This window comes from Dinoponera quadriceps, unplaced genomic scaffold (assembly GCF_001313825.1).
Source record: "Dinoponera quadriceps isolate SergipeBrazil2010 unplaced genomic scaffold, ASM131382v1 scaffold2099, whole genome shotgun sequence".
Taxonomy (NCBI): domain Eukaryota; kingdom Metazoa; phylum Arthropoda; class Insecta; order Hymenoptera; family Formicidae; genus Dinoponera; species Dinoponera quadriceps.
The window spans coordinates 53308-78028 of record NW_014556157.1 but is presented as its reverse complement, the minus strand read 5'-3'; the positions used below and the strand labels follow the sequence as shown (position 1 = coordinate 78028).

The 24721-nt window shown below is 42.0% G+C and overlaps 1 protein-coding gene across 2 annotated transcripts in view; it reads right to left on the bottom strand.

The window, feature by feature from the left end:
• The window catches only part of LOC106747040, a 71285-nt gene that overhangs the window by 24116 nt on the left and 22448 nt on the right, over positions 1-24721 (bottom strand). The window contains exon 2 of one of the 2 annotated variants that reach the window (XM_014624280.1): positions 2157-2211. The exons of the other annotated variant lie outside the window; for it this stretch is intronic. The gene's annotated coding sequence lies outside the window, so the exon portion shown is untranslated. The remainder of the gene's footprint in view (positions 1-2156; positions 2212-24721) is intronic. 2 annotated transcript variants of the gene reach the window in all.

The window sequence follows — 24721 nt, the reverse complement described above, 5'->3', positions numbered from 1 at the left end:
TCGCGGCCACTCGTTCGCGCTCAAATAAAACGAGCGGCGTTCAAGTCCTGCACGATGCAGCGTCGACGCACGCGAGCACGCTGCATGCAATCCCGCGGATAAAAGCCCGCGTCTCTGAGGCGCCAGCATCCCCCGGACGTGGATTATCGCCGGTTGCACCTCGAAGTCCTTCGACAACTTCCCGAGGCGAGCGGATATGCGCGACTGAAACGCGACGAGGACGACGGGACGGAATACGACGGTATCGTCAGGCCGGGGAGAAATCGAGAGTAACGCGAAGTCGCTTTCTTCGAGACGCGCGTGGGAAGAAAAATCAACGATCCCGCCGGCAGATTAGCGTGCCCGTTGCCGACGTCGTTGCGCTCCCATTCTGCCATCCGCACGCGATCCTGCGGACAGACAGGTTCGGCGACATCGCCGCAGCCTCTACGACTTAGCTGTCCGAATGAATGGCGAAGGGAAATGCATTTGCCTCCCGCCACGACAGACAATGGCCGCTACTTGTCTGCGGAGGTCCAATTTAGCCGCTTCGGCTGAATCGTTACAGAGAACGATCCGGTCTCGAGGTCCGATAATGAGGTCGATAGACAGGGGTCATTTTTCTCTCGCTGCCCGGCGAACGATATCAGTGGGTTCCCGTGGAATCTCCCGTAGGATCGCGAACACCGCCCGCATAGAACTTTTCCCAGGTTTTCCCAGATATGGGTTTTGATAAAAATACTCCAAGTTTCCCGGAATGGATTGTCCTAGGCCAGTATTCATAATAAAATCATATGTTTAAGATCGTCTTGAGTTCACCTTCAGATGCTGTACGGCTCGTTTCATTGGCTAGGAAACATCTGAAGATGAACTTAAGACGATCTTAAATACGACCTGACTATGAATACTCTCAAGTGCCTCAAGTAAGATCTCGGCTGTTTCCGACTTTTTACTGACCGGTTCTAGCTCCTTATTTAATAAAACATAACGGAACGGAGGATTATCCAATAAATGGATTCTATTCATAACTAAATGTTATTCTACTTATCTCATTACGATACCAATTGAGAATTCTATTCTTATTACAAGCGTGGCATGAAGCGACGCTAATTGGCTATACGCTACGGCTTGCTTCGTGCCGCGTGCGATTATCGTCGCAAGAATCGAGCGATAATTTAATCGAATATCAAATTAGGAGGTTAGTAAATTGAGTTATATTTCTAATATTACTAACGTTTAATTGAATGAGCGTGCGTAGCACGAGTGTACTTATCGAATATAAATGCTTATAGTGTTTCATATATTTTGTTCAATCGTAATGCAGAGTGGAAACCAAAATATTCTTTAGGAAAACGTTGGAGGTAACCAAATAGGATCTGTTTATGTTTCTCACTTAGAATCGCATTTTCGAAACATTATATTTCTAATCACTACATAAATTGCCCAACCAGAATCCATCATTATTTTGGGAAATCACTAAATTCTAATTAGAGTCTAAGAAATTTTCTATGCGGGCGTCCACGTAATAAAGCTGCCCTCAGTCGCTATACTATATAGTCGTATTGCGTAATTCAACGCATGCGATTAATGCTTCATTAACTCTTTGACGTGGTGTCACTGGTGATTAGAGCTATAATATTGCCGCGTCTCATTAATTTACGTACAAAACGTAATCGGATGCATGCAAGATCAAATATGTAGCCAACAGGGAGTCAATGAACAGAGCTTATAAATACATGAATCATACAATTATGTATCGTATTTTTGATAATTCAAACTTTAGTTAAACATTAACCCGGGAATGGGCGCGTGAATTTTTGAGGAATAAAACGATAGTTGTTCATAGCTGAGATTCTCGAGTGTTATTGATGTTACTTCGCTAAATCCAAGAATAAATGGTAGAGGCAAGTTACTGAAAGCGTCAATATCGTAAAGTAAAGCAAAACTGAGAAACATTCGTTCGTAAGATTATTATTATCACTGACATTGTAGTAAAATTTATTTTAGAAAAATGGTACACCTGACTATAATTCTTTTATTATAGCTGGTATAGATGGTGTTATAGTTAAATATATCAAATATTTTGTTATCGATCTATCGCGACTGAGAACATTGAACTGCATTAATCCTGACAGTAATATGACAGACCTACGAGGCCCACACACGTTTTCACTTACCCCTTCTTTCACGTTTTACGCAAGACGATATGCCCCACTCCCGTTCCTCTATTACCTAGAAAAGAAAGGTCGGGTCCATGTGAATACCGTTATTATCAGCCTGATCCAATAAAATAAGATTAGTAGACCGGTTTCCCGTTGGCAATCAGTCCATAAAGACAATAAGTAAAAATCAATAATAAATTTAATAAATGCGTAAATAACTCGTAAAAATTCCACGATTTTTACCCTTTCTTGTTTTGAGATATATTTTTTTTCGAGACCTGAAAAACTTATGATATATCACTTCAACGTCAAGAAATTTTACTTGAATTAAGGTAAATATTACTTGTATGTAACGCCTTTTTTACATTCAAATAAAACATTTCCTTGATCCAAGTAAAATTTACTTAATTCCAGTAAAAATGTGCTGAGTTTGGAGCAATTATTTACTTGAACCTAGCACATTTTTTACATAGAAAAAAAAAAGGTTCTTCCAACTATAATTCTTTCACTCGCGTAATTACGGTTACGGACATCAAAAATTGCTCAGTGCACCTGTGATCGCGAAACGCGGTATATTTGAGATAAAATCGGCGATGTCGAGGCGAATACGCCGTATCGAGGCCGAGCGTGATCATCGTGATCGGTTTCTTCGACGCCGTTGAATAAATCTCAATTGCCGATTAGTCTTGTCGTTTCGAAAGTTCGCGCGTCTCCCCCGCGAAAAGAGTAACTCTCACTCGCTGCCTTTAGCGCACAATTTGACAAATCGCACGACGCGCGATAAGTCGACGCGGTCCATCGGGTTTTTGACTTTCGACGACGACCTGGTCGTCATCTCAGTGGACTCTCGCGTGGACACGCGCTCGATACGTCGAAAGAAAAAGTGTACGTGTCTCAATCTACACGCTTTCTCTACACGTGTCGGAGATTCCAGACGCGCGCGCCGGTTCGTTCGCCGCACAGAAATGTCAGATTATAGATTACAACACGTGCTACATGTCGCGGCCGATGATCGAGAGATTTCAGAACGGCGAGAACCCGGCGTACGTCTCATTCATGCTGAAGGCACTCGCGTAATCGACCATAATTTCGCCCGCCGTTTACGTCTGATGTTTATGTCCGACGGAAGAGAGCGGGCGCAAGAACGCCGCGCAACGCTTTTTCTCTCGCTCGCTCTTTCAACAGACGGCAGCAGACGGGATCTCTTTGTGCAAACATCTGACTTGTACGCCGCTGCGAAATTACGCGAAACATTACGTCGCACAAAGCGAGTATCTCGGGCGTGTTCTCGTCGAGCTATTCGGAAGCAGCCCGGAAAATAAAGTTCTTTCATGCGCGCGCGCGCGCAAACGTCCGCCGACAACGACCGAAGAAACTACCGTTAACTCTCAATACGACGTAACTTTTTTTTTTTTTTTTACGTAACCGGTACATCTTAGAGACTGTCGGCTCCTATGAGACGCTGAGGCTGTTAGAAAGAAAGCCGAAAAGAACAAAATCTCGTGAGAGACGGATCAACCGGTGGAATTGTACGGAGAAAACAGCTCCGTCAGTGCGACTGAATTTTTCGTTATCTAGGAACCAGATGCGTAAAATACGTAAAATATGAAAGTGATTTATGCGATCGCGCTTATGAATATCCGTCTACATCCTTACCTATTAAAAGAAATTATGAAGAACGGAGAAGGAGAAAAGAGAGAAAGGCTGTCGTTAAGTAGTGAGAGCGTAAGACTGATACGACTGGAATGTGTTACAGGGTTTTCAATTTATTCCTCAAATACGCATTTCTGAAATACAACTTCATTTTATAATGGTTGAATTTTGTTTAAAATAAACTTCAATTTCGTTGAAAAATAAATCTCAGATATTAGGGGAAAAATGTGGGCGGTGGGAGTATTTCAAAAAACATAACATATCTTAAAAATCTAAATACGCCATTATAAAGTACTTTTGAAACAGTGAAACTTTTGTTTATAATGATTTTTTTCATATCTCTAATGATTTAGATGATATTCGTTTAGAAATATATGAACCGACCTTTTTCAATGGATCATCTTATTATTGTCACCCTTACAACTGCTTTTGGGCATCAATGAGAAATTGTTTCGTTATCAGGTTCTATAATTCTGCAAAATTTTAGATTCTTTTTTAATTCACACGTTGCCGAAAGTTCCTTATCAGTCAATTGCTCTCAATTATCTCGACCGAGTTTGAATGCAGCCAAATGTCACGAATGTTCTCAGTGATAACAGCGATAACAGAGATTACCGCTTCTCGCCACCGAATTTTCATCTGCTCCCTATTCGTTCGCAGGACTGATATTTCCTTTTCAGTACGCGCGTTCTGATAAACGACATCGGTTCAGTGCCGAAACGCGCGCGGCCAAGTCGGCTCGATCCCGAGCGTCCGGTGTGTAACTGTAAATTAAGGACGGAGACACATGTATAAAATACGAAACTTGTTCCGCCGCTTAATAGCCGTCTCGCGCGGCGTGCATAAATCGCCGAGGAAGCCGCTCGGCTGTTACGCGAAGGTGCGCATGCCGCCGGTCGTGATATGTCACGGATCCCAATCGAGCGCACGCGCGCGCGCGAGACCGAGCTCTTCCCTCTTCTCGGCGCATCCTGGCGATCGAGCGCGGACATATTCGCGCGTTAAAGGCGAACAATAAATGAAGAGATTTATGCACGGGCCCTCCCATCGTACGCTGAAAATTCCGCGCGATGGAGATGCAATATCGTGCGGTGATCCCGTGTCAAAATGTTCGCCCTGTGTTAAACATTTAATTCTGCAACACAGTAAGACCCGAGATATCAAAACAAGCCCACTTTTAATTCCAATAGTATAATTTACTCCTATTCTCACCGCATATCGTCTTAAATTTCCGTTTTCGCCGTTTTACATATTTCTATACCGAAAAATAATTTTTTTCGAAGGGGGAGATATACATTTTTTTTAAATCTGTAGCTTTGCATGAAGACAACTGTTTATTCTATTTAAATAAATTAATTTAGAGATTTAAATAAATACGTTGTTATAGTACTCACGGATAAATGTTTCTTATTTTTTTCTTTCGGCGAAGAATTAAAGGTTCAAGAGAGAAGTTAACGAGTGTCAGTATCGTCGAAGTAGATTTTTCTTAGTCTATAGGTCATCTAAGTAGCAAACTATCCTTAAAAGCGTTCAAATAACGTCAAGGTATCAACTCATGATATCTTGCCGCAGTCTTCTTCTCGTCTTCATCCATCTTACTCGTCACGCCGTATCTGAGAACGCGGGATCACACTTGCGATCGCGTCGATTTAACAAAGTCGTCACGTCGCGAGCACAAGCCCGGCGCTGCGTGCGATTTGAATTCGGATCGGTCGCCAACCTGTGACTCGTCCGTGTGAAGACCTCGGGAGAAAGCGTAGTGATTTGAAAAGAAGCAGGCTTGTGAGAAGCGATCCCTCGGCATTATGCTGAACTCGTTGCAGACGGAAGATACGGATGATCTCTCGAGCGCGACAAGACGATTAGCTTGAATTTCGCTCATTAGAGTCGAGATGTAAAAGAAAATGTCGCTTTGATATGGTAATATATCTGAAACTACCAGCGGCCGGAGAATCCGCGCGATTGTAAAAATCAACTGCCAGGGAAACATTCGAGATATGTCAAAAGGCGAATCCATACATTGAAGGAAGTTATAATTATTCATTTATTTCACTTAACCAGTTCAGTACCGATTTTTAATGGACAATAGCAAATACCGATTTGATATTAGAAGTAAAATGAGGATGAATATTGGGATGATAGCAGTGGAGTCGAAATACCGTCCCAAATAACACTGAGCATCAGTTGCATTATATCTATGTTATAATTTCGAACGATAATATTATATTACTGTTACATAAATGTAATGTTATAATGTTATGTCAATGTTATATATGCAATATTACACTGATGTCATATTGAATTTGTGTTGTTGAGTATTGCTTGTCAAGTTCAACATCGACTTTAACATTCTCTTAAATACCAACGCTTCAAATAGGAATGCGAGAGATATCACTAACGTGAAGCCTAGATAGCTCAGTGGTAAGAGTGGTTGTCCGCGTTGCATCAGTGTTATATCGCATTTACATCGTTCAGTTAGAATTTACAATATGGATGTAGTTTAACTGATACTCGGTGTTGATTGGGTGTGACTGTACTGATTCCCAGTACTGCAAAAGTACCAGAAATTATCGATTCCCAATACTGAAACAATACCGATTCCCAATAACGATAACTATTTATAATTTACAATACCACGACCATACTGCGAAACGAAAGAATATGGCCGGAATGGTTGCTTGTGCCTGCAGATGTCCACTTTTAATATACGAAGTGAAAAACATCGGAGGCACACTCGATCGAACCCGGGTTTTCCATTTGCCAGGTAACCTCTTATCACTGAACTATTTAAGCCTCACATTGCTGATATCTCCCGCATTTCTGCTTAAAGCATTGATATTTAAGAAGATCGTTTTCAGGTTATCGACGCTTATCAAGCTCGTCGTCGACTTTGGCATCCCCCTGAGACATCGAAACATGACTGATATATACGCTTCCTACATGGAACCTGACTATATAGTACCACTGACTGTATAATACCATTCACTAAAAAAATAATTCTCCTGGCTATAACTGTTTTATTCCAACGCGTGAGCATAGTTGCAAGTATCATTTATTTCCCCTTAGCGCAGGATGACGTTCTGAACGAACTTGAGAAGGAGAATAATCGGTAAACACGGAGGTGAAATCGCGCGACACCCTAAGTTGGCCCAGGAATCGCCGCATTATCGTTAATCAGGACGCAACGCGGGGGGATCGAGTAATTCGGCGCGATCCGAGTCGCATCGGGCTTCGCGTTCTTCGTCGCTTTTCCGAGACGCCGGGGACGTTTCCACGTGGATTTCTACACGAGCGTGATCTGCATGTTCGCCGGTTGCCTTTACGGAATGCGCACGCCGGCGGATCGAGGCGTATTGTGCAGGCGTGCAATAATTCAAACGGACGTAGAGAGTTACGTTGGTACTGGCGCGTCACGCCACGACAGACGTCGAAATGATTGCACGCAGCAGCAGCCGCAGTGGCAAGCAGAACTCGCGAAAGCCCTATTTCGCTCCATCGGCTGCGCGCACACGTGCACGTCGCAGTTCAGGCAAAAGTTAAAGCTTATTTACGTGACACGTGTACGATATCGGCGGCCGGAGCTCTGCGGTTCGCGTCGTTCGTTTCTCCGTTCTCTGGCGCGCGCGCGCGCGCTCGCAACGCGCCGACACGACGGTGCGTGTGCTGCTCGTGCACGGGGAAAAATCGATGGGAAATCAGGTTAACGTTTACAGAACGCGTCCCCTGGGAGGACCGGCGAGGGGGAGGAAGCGGACGGGCAGTCGATGTAATATCACGTTCGAATAATGCATCGCGCCGCGAGATTAATGCTTATTCAACGCGCGGGCGCGCGTGCGCGCGATGAAATATGGCCGAGTATCAATCCGCGAGTGATTTAATTAATCATCGCATCTAATGGACATTAACCATTCGTACGTAAATTAATTATCAAATATTAATTAATCGACGTGTGCGCCGCTACAAATGTTGCGCGATGGGACACGCGCCGTTCTCGCGCGCGCGTTTAACCCATTTCGTTCTTTTGTTCCTATATGGGGGCAAATTTATCTATCTTCCAAATGATTTTATGACAAAGATAGGTTCTGGCCTAGAGCTTGCTGATGAAATATAGCTCGGAGTTTTACCTTTCAGATAAGAATTTCACCTGGCTACCAACTCTCCGACGGTAGTTGAGGGGGGAAAATAACGTTGCACAACATACTACTCATATTTTGCGATATTTGTAAATTTAAGTTTAGCTTATATGTTAACTCGAACGAGTTCCATCATACCGTTTATGTAACAAAAGATACATCAGTTACGGGTTAATAGCAGGATACGCATCGCGAGTGTGTGGCACGTTCGATCGCCCGTTAAACATCAGCAATGGCCCCGCTAGCTGTTAGCGCGCGTTACCAAATTTATTTGATGATATTGTAACAGCGCACCGCGAAATTTTACGAAGCACGGGCATTAAACGGCAGCACCCCCTGGTCAATATTGTCACAACGCCAGTGCGTCTCGATGAATTATCAAACGCGTTATTTTCATTGCGCGTGTGTCAAGCCGGGCGGATAATTAAACGCACACGACACGAAATATCATATTGCATTTGATCCTTAAACGTGTACGCGAAACGGTAATAAGCTGTACTGTGAATGAAAAATTGATCAAATTTCACGAACGCCACGCGAAGCAACTTCTTGCTCCTCCGAAGTTTTCGCAAGGAATTGAGATAAGGAGAGTTTAACTTCCCTCTTTTCCTTTCGATTAAGGGGATGCCGAAGTTGACGACGAACTCGATAAGCCTCGACAACGCAGAGGAGGTCCTTAATATGTTATGTCACTCCCGTACGGGAAGAAACTACAATATGAAAAAATTATGGGTATATTATTGAAGAGCAATGGTTACAACAATCGTTACAACAGTTAGAACAATAGTTCTTCAACAGAAGACTAATTAAAGTGTGCATCAATTTACAGAACAACCTGACCCCCTAACTTTTCTTGCGCGGCTCAGTAACAGAGGATAGAGAAATTGGTACAGAATCGAAAGTGATTTAAAAAGTGAAAAATTCACACCATGAAGTAGCATTATATATTTATAATTCTTAATATATATTTACAATTCCCAACCAATACGACGTGAACTTTGCAGAAAGTATTTTGCCGGCAGAGTTTCCCAGTATGACATCCTTTTGACTCAACTTTCTTAGCGTCGTTTCCAAGGCTGCTCGGCCGATTACGATCTACGCGCGGATGCGGTCACGTACATCGCTCGTGGACGCACGTATACCGGCTTGGTTACACGGATGGGCAAAAAACGGCGGTCGGGATTAACGCCGGGTTATATTGCATCCGGAATAAAATTCAGAGAGGATTAAATCCGGAGGGAGAAAGAGAGAGCGTCTGTGTGCGCAGTGAGAAACGCGCACAGGACGGAAATCGCGAAAGATGCGGCGCACTTTCATTATCCGCCGGCCACGATTAAAGCCGAGCCCGGCCGCATCGTTTTTCCACATTAGAGCGGTGGGCGAGCCGAAGGCGGCTTTTCAAATAATTGTTTATGAGCCGGCGATAGCCGGCGCGCGACTAATTCAGCTGCGAGATGCGCGCGCTCTCGGTGCTCCGCGGCTGCAAAAGCCGCTCCATAATGGCGCGCAATCCGCGTGCGACAGCGTAATGCATCGGCGGCGTAACGAACGGTAATGTAACGAGATTAATTACCCGCCGCTTGGCTTTACTCCGGCGAATTGATTTCTGCTGAATTTTAATTGCGAATTATAGTCGGCGAGCGGCGCACTCGCGGCGATTCGCACCGAGAGAAATTATAGTTATTTTCTGCCCCTTAACTACGCGAATTCAAGAGTGTAACAGATATACCACTTACGTGTGTAAGATTATATACTTACGTAGGTGATTTGATTTTCCATGTAAAAATTGCGCGCATGGAAGAAAAAATGATGTTAAAAACATCAAAATTTTATGTTACTTTAACGTGCGTTAAAAAGCAGGCAGATATGTGTTAAAAAATATGTTAACAAGGTAAATGTGTTAATTTAATGTTATATTTGTTTTACGATTTTACGCACGTAAGTATATAAAAATTACACACTCGAATTTACGATGTGTGTATCCTTTTCATGGTTTTAATTATAAAAAATGTTAAAGTAGTAGCGGCAATATGCATGTAAGGTTATCACCGACATTATGTATAGTAAAATTTACTAGAGAGACGATTCTCCTACTATACTACTATAATTACTACTATCCTGCTACAATTCTTTCACCGTGATAATTGTAGTTACAATCAGTGCAGTACGCGTTTCACAATGGCAGTTGCGTACACACGTGGTGCAATTAGTTTTAATCCGCGGAGTGCGTGTCGGAATATTTTACAAGAATTCGTGGGGAACGGCGACGAGATCCTTGCGACGACGGTGGACTGAGCCATGCGGATGGGCGAGAAAATGTCTATATTAAATTCATCCTGCGAATTTCTCTCCCCTGTGAGTGTCGGTGTTTTCGCGGACGATGTTAATATCACGGTTATACAGCTCGCGACCGAAAGATAGCACGAACAAAGCAAAGCCTCCTCACGCATCCCAGATTGTGATGTACGTGCTCTTTCTGCACCGCAGCTTTCTGTAACGCAGCTTTATCTTGCCTCCGCTCAAAGTCTCCAAGTTCCCCATCGCGCGAATGATTCCAAGAATATGCATGCGCGACCTGCGCGCAGTATTTTATTTCACACTCGCGACTTGATGCGGAGGAATGAAACATTTCGGAATAAACGCCTCCTCGAGGACTTTTCACGAAATTTCCACCGGCAAGAATAAAAACCGAAAATTAATAATATCGTTTTATTGGAAACTTAGTATAAGACATAACATGTATAAGAGACATAATTTTTGTTACTAAGCTGGTCAAATGACGTGGCAATTTTTGCGTGTGTGCTTTCAAGCGTAATCATGCGTTCCCATATCAGTAATGTGCACAAATCTATCTCATAATTACAGGAAAGTATAGACGATTAATGTATTGATGTATTAATATGTTAATGTCTGAAAGTATGAATGAATTATTATTATTAATGTATTAATGTACGAATATATTAATGTATTATTGTACAGGATATATACGGGGAGAATTTTGATGGAACGCTTGTGTGGTAACAGGCAGAACGGGTTAAACTGAATAGGAAAGTCACGTGCCATTTTGCAAAATTCGCAATAGTTAACGAAAAATTAATTATTCTGGGTGAGCTAATGAAAGTGCGGGAAGCGGTAGGATATGTACACTAATCGAAAGATGGCCTCGACCGGGGCGCGGCCCTACGATTAGCCTTGCGTTACAGGCTAATCGTTACTTGTTATGTATGTGTATGCAATATTACACGCGTGTGCTAGTACATCCCGCGTTCCTCGATCTAGCAATTCTGAGCGGAAACACTCGGCGAGCAGCGATTGGCGAGTGCATAGATTCCTATATAATATAGTACATTAGACCGCATACGCGAAATAAGAGCACAAAGGACGCGGCTGTCTGCTAGTACTTAAACGACCATAAGTTATAAAATACCCAAAGAAAGATATCTCAATCTTTACGGTTAATACTTCGACACTCTTTCACGGCGCATGTCTTAACGATATTTTCGTGCAGAGATGCATATTTAAATTTCACGCCTTTAAACAGGGCGTTAAAATCTGAAAGCAAAACGTTACGTCGCTTTTGAAGTTTCTCCTCTAATAATGAAAGAAGTCAAGGCAAAATTAGCCGCAGAATCTGCCTGCGATCGGTGGTGCATCCCCTATGCGCGCTCACGGGGTAATATTATCGGAGCGCGTGAAACTTTCGACAATCGATATTTTTGCCGTTCAACTTTTCCGACGATGTAAATTAGCCTTCGTGTCGCGACGGACAAATTGAACGTGACCGAAGTTACGTGAAAAGCAGCGAACGGCGAGCCTAAGTGTGTGTGCGCTTCGCTGTAACGTGAAAATATCGTGCGCGCGCACTTACTTTCGCTATTTTAATTGGAGAAGTTCGCGTCGAGAGTTCGCGGCGACAAACGACGGTAGAAAGATCCATGCTCCGTCGCCAATTACAAGTGGCAGCCAATTTTGAAGCGACGCGAAGGCGCGCGAAACTTGATTGCCGATTGTCGAGTACGCGAAACGATCGACCGACCCGACACGATTTTCTTCGACAATACGACCGCCCGGCGGTGACTCAATTCGCGATACAAAGCCGAGAGGAACTCGTTAGACAGCGTTTGTCAGGCGAGAAGAGCGTTCTCGACTTGGCGGACGAGCGAACTTGAGGGACCGTCTGTATGTAAGCGCGATAGAAGAAGTTTTCGCGCGAAAACTTCGCCGGGGGCCATGAGGGGGAGGGGAAGAAATAAGAAAGAGACGCAAATCCCGACGAGTCTTGCGAAGCATTCGAACTCTCTTCTAACTTATCTACCAGATTTCATTTATAAAGAGAAATCTTCTCTCCGAGATGCATCGGCTTTCTCTCTCTCTCTCTCTCTCTCGTGAAGTCAATAAACAGGTTTATTTTCCGATATTTTATTGTTTCTGGTATTTCCACTCCTCTGCAAATCCAGGTCGAGGTACTTTTTCTTTCAACGGACTTCAGTTATGCAAGATCGGCGGTTCTGCCAGATGTACGCGGAATAAAGATTTTTGCGGGGGGAAATAGAGCGGGCGCGCGAGGTTCGCGAACGGTGCGGATTCTGCGGAAAATGCAGTCAACCGATACTCAGAGATCGGAGATTGGAAATCGCTCGCGCTCTCTGCAGGGCATCGCGTAACTCCGAAGATCGCGGGAGTTGCGTTTTGCATACGAAGTAAGGGGCCGGTTGGGTAAGTGGGTGGCGTTATATCTCGGGGAATGTACGCGCTATCAATTCAGAGCTGATGATTCGCTTCCGCCCACGCAGTCTCTTAGTCATCCGACGCAGCTGCCGAATAACAAACAGACGCTACTCCAGAAAAATTCGCTTCCGCGCCATCTTGTCGCATGCATACGCCGACGTGCTGCATATTAAGAGGAGGTATGCTTTATGCATGCTGCATGATATTCCTCGCGATGTTTCGCGGCACTGCCTCGAAAACAATCGTCCGGCATCGCCGCGAAAATCTTGCGGTCACATCGAGTTATTATCGCCGATACAATGGCTGCTTTAGTGCTTTGGGCGCTCACGCATTTGTATGCGTCCATTCTATCTTCCTCCGACATATAATGAACCATACTCTTCACCCAACACTTTGGTTCAAACTACCGTATTAAATAGACGAAGTTCATATGTTGTCCTACAGGACTTAGTACTTTACAGCCGAGGAACACGGATATATCTGTTCACCATACCGTCAGTTTTGGTGTTTTTCTTCTGATATTTAATAGAACAATAATTCCCCCCGACAAGAATTCTTTCACTTGTGATTACATTTATAAATGCCAGAAATGTTTGCTCCCAGTGCGGACGATTCATCGCGCTGCTTCGTGGAGATTGATTCGAAGGCACTTGTGTAAACATTTACACCGACAAGGATGGATTTTAAATTCGTAAAAATAATATATTCATGACATAACTCATGATTGTTATCGTCCATGGTAAATTCGTCATCCTCAGCGAACACGGAACGTCGTTAAATTCTACCCACGTGTCCCTAACTTACTCACGTCGTTAGTCATCCTTATTGGTATACGTCAGTTAGGAGCCATTAGCAGATATTAGTCGCCAGAAGCACTTTCAAAGGCCGCGTGCGAGCGAAGCGACGAGCAACTATCGCAATCTCAACATCGCTCGGCGATATTCGATACGATAACGACCATTATATCGGAATCTTGGACGCGTCGAGGAATTACAACGAATCAAGAACGTATTATTTATAGACGCAATATAGACGCGATTAAACCAGACTTGCCGTGTCGGCGATCGAGTCGTCGTGATTCTAGAGTAAGCGGACATTCGTGTTCACTGATGCAGGCGCGAGTAATAATAATAGTAATTCTAATGTTCCCTAAAAGCAATAAGAGACAGAGAAAAATAACAAAAGAATAATAGTAAAAACCAGTAAAATTCCCAAGGGAGGGAGGCACCTCCTCTTGGGAAATATTCCGCTTCCTCGCGGACTCATTACGCGACATAAACGACTTCCTCGAAAGAGATTTACCGGTTTATGAATGAACCATAAGTATGCGTAAATATCGCGAGACAGTCCGCGCTGAATAATTAACAATCGACTGACGTCATCGCGCGTTATGTAACCCGGTGAACGCAGTAATGTTTGCCGCTACGACTCCAACGATAAGACCGCGTCTGTTTTGAAATATTTACAGCATTCTGAGTCGATGTTCGAGAATGCCAGGGTATCAGAGTATCCTCCGCAAGAGCCGAGGAAAAGTAAATCGGGAATTCCTCGTCGAAAAATGATTCTCAAAGAGCACACGTGCTCTTTTCTGCGTATATTTATCGAGGGAGATTAAAAAAAAAAATAAAGCACCACGCTTATTCGCCAGCTCGTCTCGACATTGGTGGAATAATAATGGGGAGATAACATCGCACTCGGCGTTTCGTAAACAGCGTAGCTCGAGATCCCACAGAATTATTTTCAGGGTCTCCGGGAATTACGTCAATTAGAGTAGACATTTTTAGTCCTTCGGTGTCAGAGGTCATGCGAAGCGCTTCACGTCGCCGGAATCGAGGAACGAAACCTCGGAGCCGAGTGACCTCTCAAGCGTCGTAAGTGGCGGCGAGGTCTTCGGCAATATTTGCAGGTCTCGTCGCAACATTTTAGCGCGACAATTACGGAAGGCGAAATCTCTCGTGCCGTTTGTCGCCCGGCGAGATCTCTTCTCCCGAGCGAGAGTCCACCAACGCCTTCAGAGACACTCTTGGAGACGGTGTCTTGTCTCTTAGCTAATGAAAAGCTCGCTCACAGAGTGGCAATAGCTTGTACGATTAAAGCAACAGTGCAATAACCTGTTGCAATTATCAACACCCCATTTCTCGCTACGCTTATGCCTCGCGCATAGATATTTCCAACAGTCGCACGAATAAAGCCGAGTCGATATTTTGGACTTATGCGAAACCTTGAATTCTATAACACATCGGGAGCTAAGAGAATACAAAAAAGATACAAAAACGGTTTATTTCTTTTCTGTGTACAAAACAAGAATTATATAATCTTATATGAACATAAAATTTGTTCTTATATGAAAAAAATTCCATATAATCCTATTAAAAGTATATTCTTGTTATATAAAAATAATTGTTATGAATCAAATAGGAAAGATATTTGATAGAAAGAACAATATTTTCAAGCAAATACAATGCTTAGTTTGAAGTTATTATTTTATCTGATATTTTTTCCTTTCAATTCATGAAAATTATTCTTGAATTTAAAAAAATGTAATATTTTTAGTGGAACTGTATATAGAATTTCTTTTTGTGCAAGCAAATTTTATTTTCATGTAAGATTATATTCTTGTTTGTACATGAAAAGTAAAGTAAGTGTAAGTCTTGAATGGTTACTCATTTCTTTTCCGTGTAGGTCTTTGTTAGTCTTATAAGCGATCTAAGTAAGCGCAAACTATTCTTAAGAGCACCAAAGTGGTACGAAAATTTCGACTTGAGCGTATGCTATGCCTTCGATTGTGGATACAAAAGCTGAAATCGCGAAATTATATTTTTCCCCGAATTAACATCGTACCTTAATAGGCAATTACAAAATTCACCGCGCGTGCTTCGGTTTCTTTCTATCCGCCTATAAATCACTTCTTCACGGTTTCGTTAATGGGAGCGAGCGAACGCCCATCGGGTGATAAGCAACTACGTTTCGACGCTCGAGGCGGAAAAAAGCGAAGAAAAAAATTTCCACCGCGCAAATTAGCCGTGGAGAGGCGACGTTCGTTCGTATTTTTACGACGCACCTCGCCGTCTCCGGCGGCAATCCGTGCGAACGGGAAACAGGCGGTCGCTCGTTCCCAGAAAGTCTGATGTCACGTCTCACCTTCCGCCGGTCGGGCTGAGGTCGATTCTAAGCGCGCAGGAATACTTGCACGGATGATGATGACATAATGACGCTCGTCAGCCGCGCGCAATTCGTTCCTCGCAGAAATCCACGAGCGGACACATTGCGAACTCGATCGGCGGCCTGGAAGGAATTCAATTAACGCAACGCCACGAAAGCATAGCTGCGTTGGCGACTTTTTTCTTCGGTGTCACGTCTTACCGGTAAGTATGCGCGTGCATTCCAATTAGGAGGTGCGCGAAGCATCCCCGATGTTTCGCATGCGAAAGAAAGCGAGAAATGTAAAAGTCGCGAGCAGTTAAGCGCTGATTAAATGTTTGTTTCTTCTTCTAATTGCGCACGATACGAACGCTTCGGCGGCATTTTCAGCAGTAATTAATGCTCTCGTGACGTTGCAGAAAGTTTAGACGCTTAGATTCGCCAACGTAGAACGAACGCTCAACCCGAATGACTGAATTTTCTCTGCCGCGACTCTATTTGAAAAACGCTGACGTACGGAAAAAACAACTCCGTTAGTGTAACTGAATTTTTTGTTGCCCGGGGGATTCGATGAAAACTCGGTTATAGGAACGGAAAGATTCCTGTAAAAGGTTTCTACTCAGTCAGTTGCTCTTGGTTGTCTCAGTCGAGTTTTAATTCAGCCGAATGTTCACAGTCGCGGTAACAGAGATATCATTTCTTATCATCGAGTTTTCATCCGGTCCTCATTCAGTAGGAACTAAGATTCTTTTTTGTGTCGGAGTATCTCTACACAGGAAAAAAACGTCCGATTGAGTAACTGAACAGAGATTAGACGAAAACTCATGATTCAGGAAGGATTCTTTGTTACCACAAATGGAAGTATTCGCGCGCGCGTCCGAACACTCGAATTTAAAACTCGATTGAGATAACTGACAATAATTAGGAATCTCCTACAGAAATCTTTTTGTTCCTGCTAAACGAATTTTAGTCCTTAGATAACAGAAGATCAATTCACTTCAATTTCAAAACCAAACACGAACCGAGTATTTTTTTGTCCGGGTAATCTGAATTAATTAATCCGGATTATCGGCGCAGTTCGGCTTCAGGGCGATCGAGCGATTGTAGTCGAAAAAGAAACCGTTCCGTTCTTTGTTTCGCAAGAGCTTTCAGGTCCTAAGAAGAATCGGGATTAATGGGTGATTACACAGACGAACGATAGCATTTCCAGAGATAGTTCCGCTCCAAGGGTTCGTGTTCGTGACCAGGCATAGGACATCCTTAAAGCGAGGCAGTGCCGAACGGAGCCGAGAACTTGGCGATTAGTTCTACCGCTAAAACAGGTTATCGCCGGCAAGGGGAAGCCGAAGATGTTGGACCTTGCTTGCCGGAGCTTGCCGCCGCATGACATCATCGTCTCGTATACGACCAAGTTCTTGCTCACTATCGTTTACGAGTCTCGGCTCACGTTGTTAAACCCTAAGACGCCGAGAATACGGCGTTGCCTAATTATTGTTTCTCGATGCTATATTAACAACTTATGTGCTGAAGCCGATCTTAGCGCTGCACTCGTTCTCGATTCTTGCGAGTTTCTTATTCGTTATTCGAAATTTTGAAGCTACTTTGGCACTTTTAAGGAAAGTTCGCGTCTACCTAGATGGTCTGTAAACTAATGAAATGCTACTTTAACGGTACTACACTTGTTAACTCCTCTCTTTACATTTTGATTCCACACAGATTTAATTTTAATGCTACCTTAAAGCTATAAATGCTCTAAATATTTCAATTAAACTGGTCAACATAATTGCATTCTGGATCTAAATAGTCAATTCTTAATTTTGTGACGATAATCGCAAATATAACAATTAAAATCAAAACTTAGTTTCTAATTTTCGTCATACAGTAAACAATTAAACGAGAATTTGTTATTTGAGGCTGAATTTTAGTTTTTCTGAAATATAAAAATAAGAAATTATGATAAAAATGTGTTGTTTTATTTTGATATCTATAATATAATATACCTATACAGTTAGTGAATCGCCACGAATTATGTGCTCTAATTATTACCAACACATAGACCATTGAAAAACTCAAAATAATCAATTGCGTATTCGGTGTGCTTGGTTTCTCATTCGGTCGCGGTTTCATCCAAGGTCACGACTTATGCGTTCATTCGGGTTTCGATGACTAATCGCTGAGCGCAAGATGCTCATAAAGCGATAATCGATTCGTTCTTTTACCCGGCAGGATACCTTCGCGGGGCGAGGATGAATAATCACGCCTGGAACTCTGTAACAATGCACCGTGCATGTGCGTCCGATGCAAGCGCGCAGTTTTACCTCTCTGGAAACACGAGCCGTTCGGACAGGGCGATCACGTTCAACGAACGTGGCTTATCATTCTCTAAGGAAGAATAAATAATATGTGCGTGCTGCGAAGCCTGCGATACGCGCATTTGCTCGCTGCTGCCTCTGTTGCTCGGAACCTGAGAGTTCCATAACAGAAACTTTGTACCCCTTGGAGGCGTTTGAATATATATATATATATATATACACACACACAGAATAAAATTAGTATCAATTCAAGATTCATATTCTCATATATATATATATATATATATATATATATATATAGGAATATGAAGCTTGAATTTTGATATTAATTTTTTTCAGTATGGATATAATATATATATTTCGTATTAAATCTTTTTCCGTATTAAATTTAAATTGTAATGATTTCACTAAGAGTAAAAACGATATTCCAATATATTTAGAAATTTTAGCAATTTCATTTATATTATATTCTTTTTGAATGGTCCTATATATTCAGCGACACATTGTGCTCGATCTTGTTTAATGGAGATCCAGAATCATGCGAAAGCGCCGAGGTTACGGACCGAATAACCCGCAGACTTCCGTTCAGTCCTTGATGGAGATGAATATTAGAGTCACGCGCAGCGCGCCTGTCATTTAATGCGAACTGTGGCTGCTAAGGATTTTACCTGTCCGTGCACTCTCGCGGCGATCGTTTTATGAGCGTCCGGTCCCATCGGCCGGATAAACCGTACACACACTTATTTCCTTGATCGTGTTTCATTTATCCCAAGAGTGACCTCATCGGAGTGATTCGAGGGGAAGAGGAAGAGGCACAATAGGGAAGAGAGACCGAGCAATTTCCCACGCTGATAATTTTTCAAGGCGTACTTCTCGCTGAGACACGCGTGCGAGTAATCCTTGAGAACGAAGCGCGGCTCGGGTAGCGTCGCGAGGACGCCGAAGAATCGGACGCATCAGCGATAAATCGCGTGAAGATGGACTCGATTACGAGGATTACTTTAGGGCCGAGTTATATCACGGTCGTTTCCAGTAACGAGACAGAACGAGAAATTCTTCACGGGGTGCCGGTCGGTACACAGAGAGCGCTCTCAAAAGATAGGAATCGCGCCGGGTCCCGGTAATGACTCGTGATACAAAAAAAAAAATATGAGGAACAATTACCGTAAACTTTACGAGTGCTCCTGATGCGAGCGAGACGATCTTGTTAATCGCCGGCGGACAAAACAGTATTCGCGTAATTACCCGGAAAATTTCCTCGGCGATTTTTGTCAGATCCCGCCGTAAAGTCGGCGAAAAGCACGGCGGAGCTCGCTTCGTTGTTTATACGAACAAAGATCCGTCTGATTATCTCATTTATCACGTGCCGACTCGGTATTATCCGAAAGCAACGCGAGTTACGTCTTCAATGAATCTGAATTAGAGTATTTAATATTTTTGAGAATGTATTTGAGCCATAACGCGCGAGAAAAGGGAGAGGAAGCTCGTAAACGTTATATTATTATTATTACTTATTCATGCGATGGGAAATTAAATAGAGGATAAGCATTAAAACCGACGTATTATATTGTTTTTAGGCTCGAAAGTTCTGTTAAAGGTGTAACATTAAAATTTATATAAATGCAAAGCAGCAATATTTCTTTACTAAAATATATTGTATAATAGCATTAAGAAAGTTATTACACACTGCCTTGCAAATAATTATTTTTTAAGACATTTCATGCTTCTTAAGATGATTAACGCTTCTAGACCTTAAAATTTTGCATACTGATGATATAATAATAAATATCTACAGGAAATTCACCGAGAATATAAAAGAAAAGTATTAAAATTACATTATTTTGTGCATTTATTATGTATTCTTAGATATTATTTCTAATTTTACATATTTTTCATATCCAGAGAAAGGAATCCCTTGTGATTTCTTCTTTCTGACCGTTTTAAACAAATAAATAACAACAAACAAACAAGTCGGGGAAAAATCAGTCACCGGTAGCTTCAACTGTACTCTACAAAATGATATTTCATAACAAAGTTCAGGTAACATTTTATAAGGGTTTTTATTTTAGACGACATACAAAATATACACAAACATTTAGAATTTTAACTTGATTTTATTTTTAAACGTTTAGCATTTTAGTTAATTACGATTCCGATAATATTCCAATTTTATTTTAATTTGAAATTAATGGGAAAGCCATCATATAAATCACGTGAGCAATATATCGAAGAGAACGAAAGGAATGGAAGGAATTTAAATAGAAGAAGAAGCGGTTACTCAGAAGAGGGCGGGAGGAAAAGCGCAAAAACGCCGCGGCCAGTTGGCGCGCACGAACCTCGTGTTGGTTGCATTCGTGTCTATGACGCAAGTGCACCCAGCATCATCTGCTCTCATGCGGTTAACCCAACCGGATATGGCACAGACCCCCAGAGGTTAAGAGACATTAATGGACTAATGGGAACGCTAATGATTCATTAGCCGGTACGTTAACGTCGGCTAACTTTCCGCGGCAATTAACGTGAACCGCAATGTCAACATCCGATACCGTCAAGGTCGAAGACCTCGGTCATTTTTCGAATGCGCCGTCGCTGCGAGCTATTTCATCGGCAGATCGACTGACATTTTAAGGATGTATCGTGCCTATTTTTAGTACCGTATTTTCAGTGGAACCCTTTAAAATGGAATAACTTTTGATCCAGAATGTGAATTATTATAAAACTTTTAATGTCACTTTTAAATGCAACGTAGATCAATTTATAATTTTTTCATTATTTTGAGTTATGGGCAATATACCTTAATCGCTCTCGCGATCGCTTCGAAATATCACGCGATTTCAAGTGAGACGTAAATTCGCGACGTTTTCGCGGTCTACCACGGTCTTCACGCAAAATCTCCTAGTCGCGACTTCCGTCCGATAATTCGATCGTTCGTGCGTTTCCGCGTGTGTTCTCACGAATTGCGCGGCGTTATTTTTTCTCCTCGAGGAAGCTACCAAGTTTGTACGCGGAGAAAAAAACCTTTAATACGGCGTGATGCCAGCGCACATTAACGGCGCGATATTTATCAAGAAGTACGCTTTTTGCGGACGCGCGCTTGCAACCGGTCGGACTACAAATTGCAGATCCAACCTTGTTCGAGCTCGCCTTCCCACTCAATCTTCCTGTTTCGAAGGAGGTTTCAGGGTCTTGACACCTGACACGTTACCTAAAAGGAAAGAGGACCTTCGTCTTGGTGGACGAGGATACAACAGTCGCTACCGAACGACGACGCCGCCGTTCCGTTCCATTTCCGCGATATATCGTAGAATTTTTACGAAATAAGAAAGGTGCGATAGATGCATATATAATATTTTTCTCGCCGGGCGCGAGTCTAACGCCACGTTTACGACGCGATCGTGTCTGCTTCGTAAAAATTTACGAATGTCCCTGTCGTGTCCCACGAGCGTTTCCTGCATGCGTCACTCTTAGCCTTCGTCATTTGACATGTTTTTATTTCGACTGCGCCGACAGATAAGACTGTACAGAACGCGCGATGTCACGATCGAGAAAGATCACCCGTTAACATTAACTCAATCCTTGACATTTGCCGAGAATCATATCCGTTAACCTTAAAGAGCACTTTAATCGCGCCAAGATTGCTGGCAAATGTAATAATTATAACGCATGACAGAGTGACTATTAGTTTTCCATCGTAATCTGATAAAAGTAGATAATGCATTGAATCGCAAAATTTAAATAAAAGGTACACTGAACGGAAAAATGTCTAAAAATATTAATATCTGCTCGGTAGGTGCTAGTAACATGTTTTTATTTAAATTATCAAAATTTTTTTGTAAATGGAACAAGCAATTCCCTCTTAGGAATATTTACTATTTTAAGAAAATGTTTCATTAAAACATTAAATTAAATTAATTTTAAAAAATATATACATTTTCTAATAAAAAAAAATCGGGTTGTAAAAATACGTGTATTAGTACAAGTAAATATGTTATATATTTTACATGTTAAATGTTATTGTTATATGTTATTATATATATTATTGTTATATGTTAGATGTTATATGTTAATAATACCCATCATCGAATATATATTTTTTATTTTTTAGATATCTTTTCTCTCGGTGTAGGATATATGTATAAATAAAACGTGATGGCCATAAATTATAAGCGTTTATTTTCCTAAAAAGTGACATCGTAATGGCTGGCAGACATAATTATAAAACTTTATTTCAGCGAACCATCGTCCTGACCCGAATCGCTCTTCGACACACTTCGATTTTCGACGCTCTATTGGCACGCTTCAAATTCTCGTCACGGCGTCACCTTTTGTCCGCCATATGCGCCACATACCTCGCGCAGACGCGCGCGCGTTCTGCAACGAACGTGTGATACATCGAATATTATAAAGAGAACATAACTTCGCAGCCGCGCTGATCGAAGAGCAAGCGCGCTGATATTCGCCAGAACGTCGACGGCATGATACGTCGGAGCTCGCGGGGAGACGCGGAGATCCGCTCGTAAAAAATTCCATTACGGCACGTAGTTGGCTGCCAGGCATATTCCCGCCAATTCGTTTGCGGAGAACGGGAAAAGATAATACCTTTTATTTTCATGTACGCCCGCCGGCACGATTTATTTTACGTTTCGCTAGTCGCCTAGATATTGCATATGTTGAACACGCAACAAGAATCAACAAAACACGCCGGATTGTACTGCACAGCGGGTTTTACGCAAATCGGATTCCCTGCCCTGCGTATCGCGAAGAATAATTCGCGACGAGGAGCCCCGCGTGAAAAATTATACGTTGTTATACTAGGTGAGGCAATAACTATCACTACTTTGAATTCAAGATTCAGAAATGAACAAAAATGCTCGAGTCGAAATGTTGATGCTCTTAAGAATAGTCGGTCTATTTAGATAGCCTGCAGACTAATAAAAACTTACTTGAACGATATTATGCTTATTAACTTCTTTCTTGAATTTTTAATTTTATAGATTTAATTTTGATACTACCTTGAAGAAAATACTTTCGATATTTCGTTTTGTTTATACGAATACTCAAAATAATCTATTTTGACGCTAAAAATAGCGAGAACGAAAATTTTGAATATTCGTATAAATAAAACGAAATATCGAACAAGCAATATATATATACCAATATTGTAATTATAACTTATATTACTGTAATATTTATCATATTAATGGTTTTTTTGATTATAATTTTTTAACCATACGCTCCATTATAAGTCTAAATATCATATAAGTTTAAATATCATACTACATTCTTTTCTCAGTACACCTAAAGAAAAAGTGTCACGTCCATCAGACAACCACTTCTGTACCATATAATTTATGTTAATTAAATTCCCACCCCTTCTCTCATATTTCGAAGATGTTCAAAGTGATAATAGCTATTGCCTCACATTGTATATTTCATTTGCGCATTGTAAAGAGATGCATTGGAACGACAACCGGCTCGATGCGTGCCGATGTTGCCAGCTCGTTAATTTCCGACCCTTAAAATTCTCATTTCCCCGACTCGGTTGAAAGCCTCTCGCGGATACCGGGTTTCATTACGAGAGCATGCTTATCCGCGATTCAAACGACCGCGACCTAATTATTCCGCTACTACGTGGCAATTTTTCTCTTTTTCCTCATCTCCTTTTTTTCTCTTTGCTCGAGCGTAGTCGACGAACTTCGGCCACCCGCACGGCTTTCAAAAGGGAACGGAGTGCTCTCTCACTATGGTACCTGGGAAAAAGTCTCGTCTCTTTGAAGTTCCGCGGAAAGTGGAACTCGGTGGATCTCCCGCCGTGGACGGGAAGACGACGCGCTTTCTCGGCTACGGAGGACAGTGTAGCTGACTATCTACCATTGTGCTGCGAAACGAGACGCGAATCGAGTTAGAAGCTTTTAGCGAGTCCGAGAACGAACCCGAGGACTGCAGGAAATTTTAGTGAATTCATATCAGCGACTCAATTTCCACGGGTATTTCCTCTCACGATGGAGGGTGGAAAAGCGATACGGCCGCGGCGGATAAACGTGATTCAGCGCGTAATATGAAGTACGATTTGTAATGATGAATTTTGTGTTCTGTTCTTCCGATATTAACCGTGCATTCAGACGCATTCGCGCGCGCACGACAATTAAAATATTTTCGACGTTTTGCTTCGATATATACATGTAAAAAAGTCCTAGAATGGTGTAATATTTCAGGAAGTAAGCATTTTACAAGAAAATGTTTCAGACAAAAGTTGTGGTGTTTAAAAAAATCTATCTAATGGTCCGAACAGTTTGACTTTAAATGGTGTTGCTCAAGTCAAATCAAGGTCAATTTGATTCTTTCGTATGTTTTTAACATAAATCGATTTCTTTAATCATTCTGTGTATAAAAGTACTAAAGTAAGATCACATCGAAAAATGAATATTTTCCAAAATATTTTGCATTTTATCCTGATTTTAACCTCACCTTAATATTTTTATACGTAAAAGAATTAAAGAAATCGATTAATGATACTAATTATTGCACGTTTGTGCATCGATGGATTTGCAAAATGCAGCGAATTTCTTTTTAAACTTCTTCTACGCTTCTTTTCCACTCGTAATCGATTCCA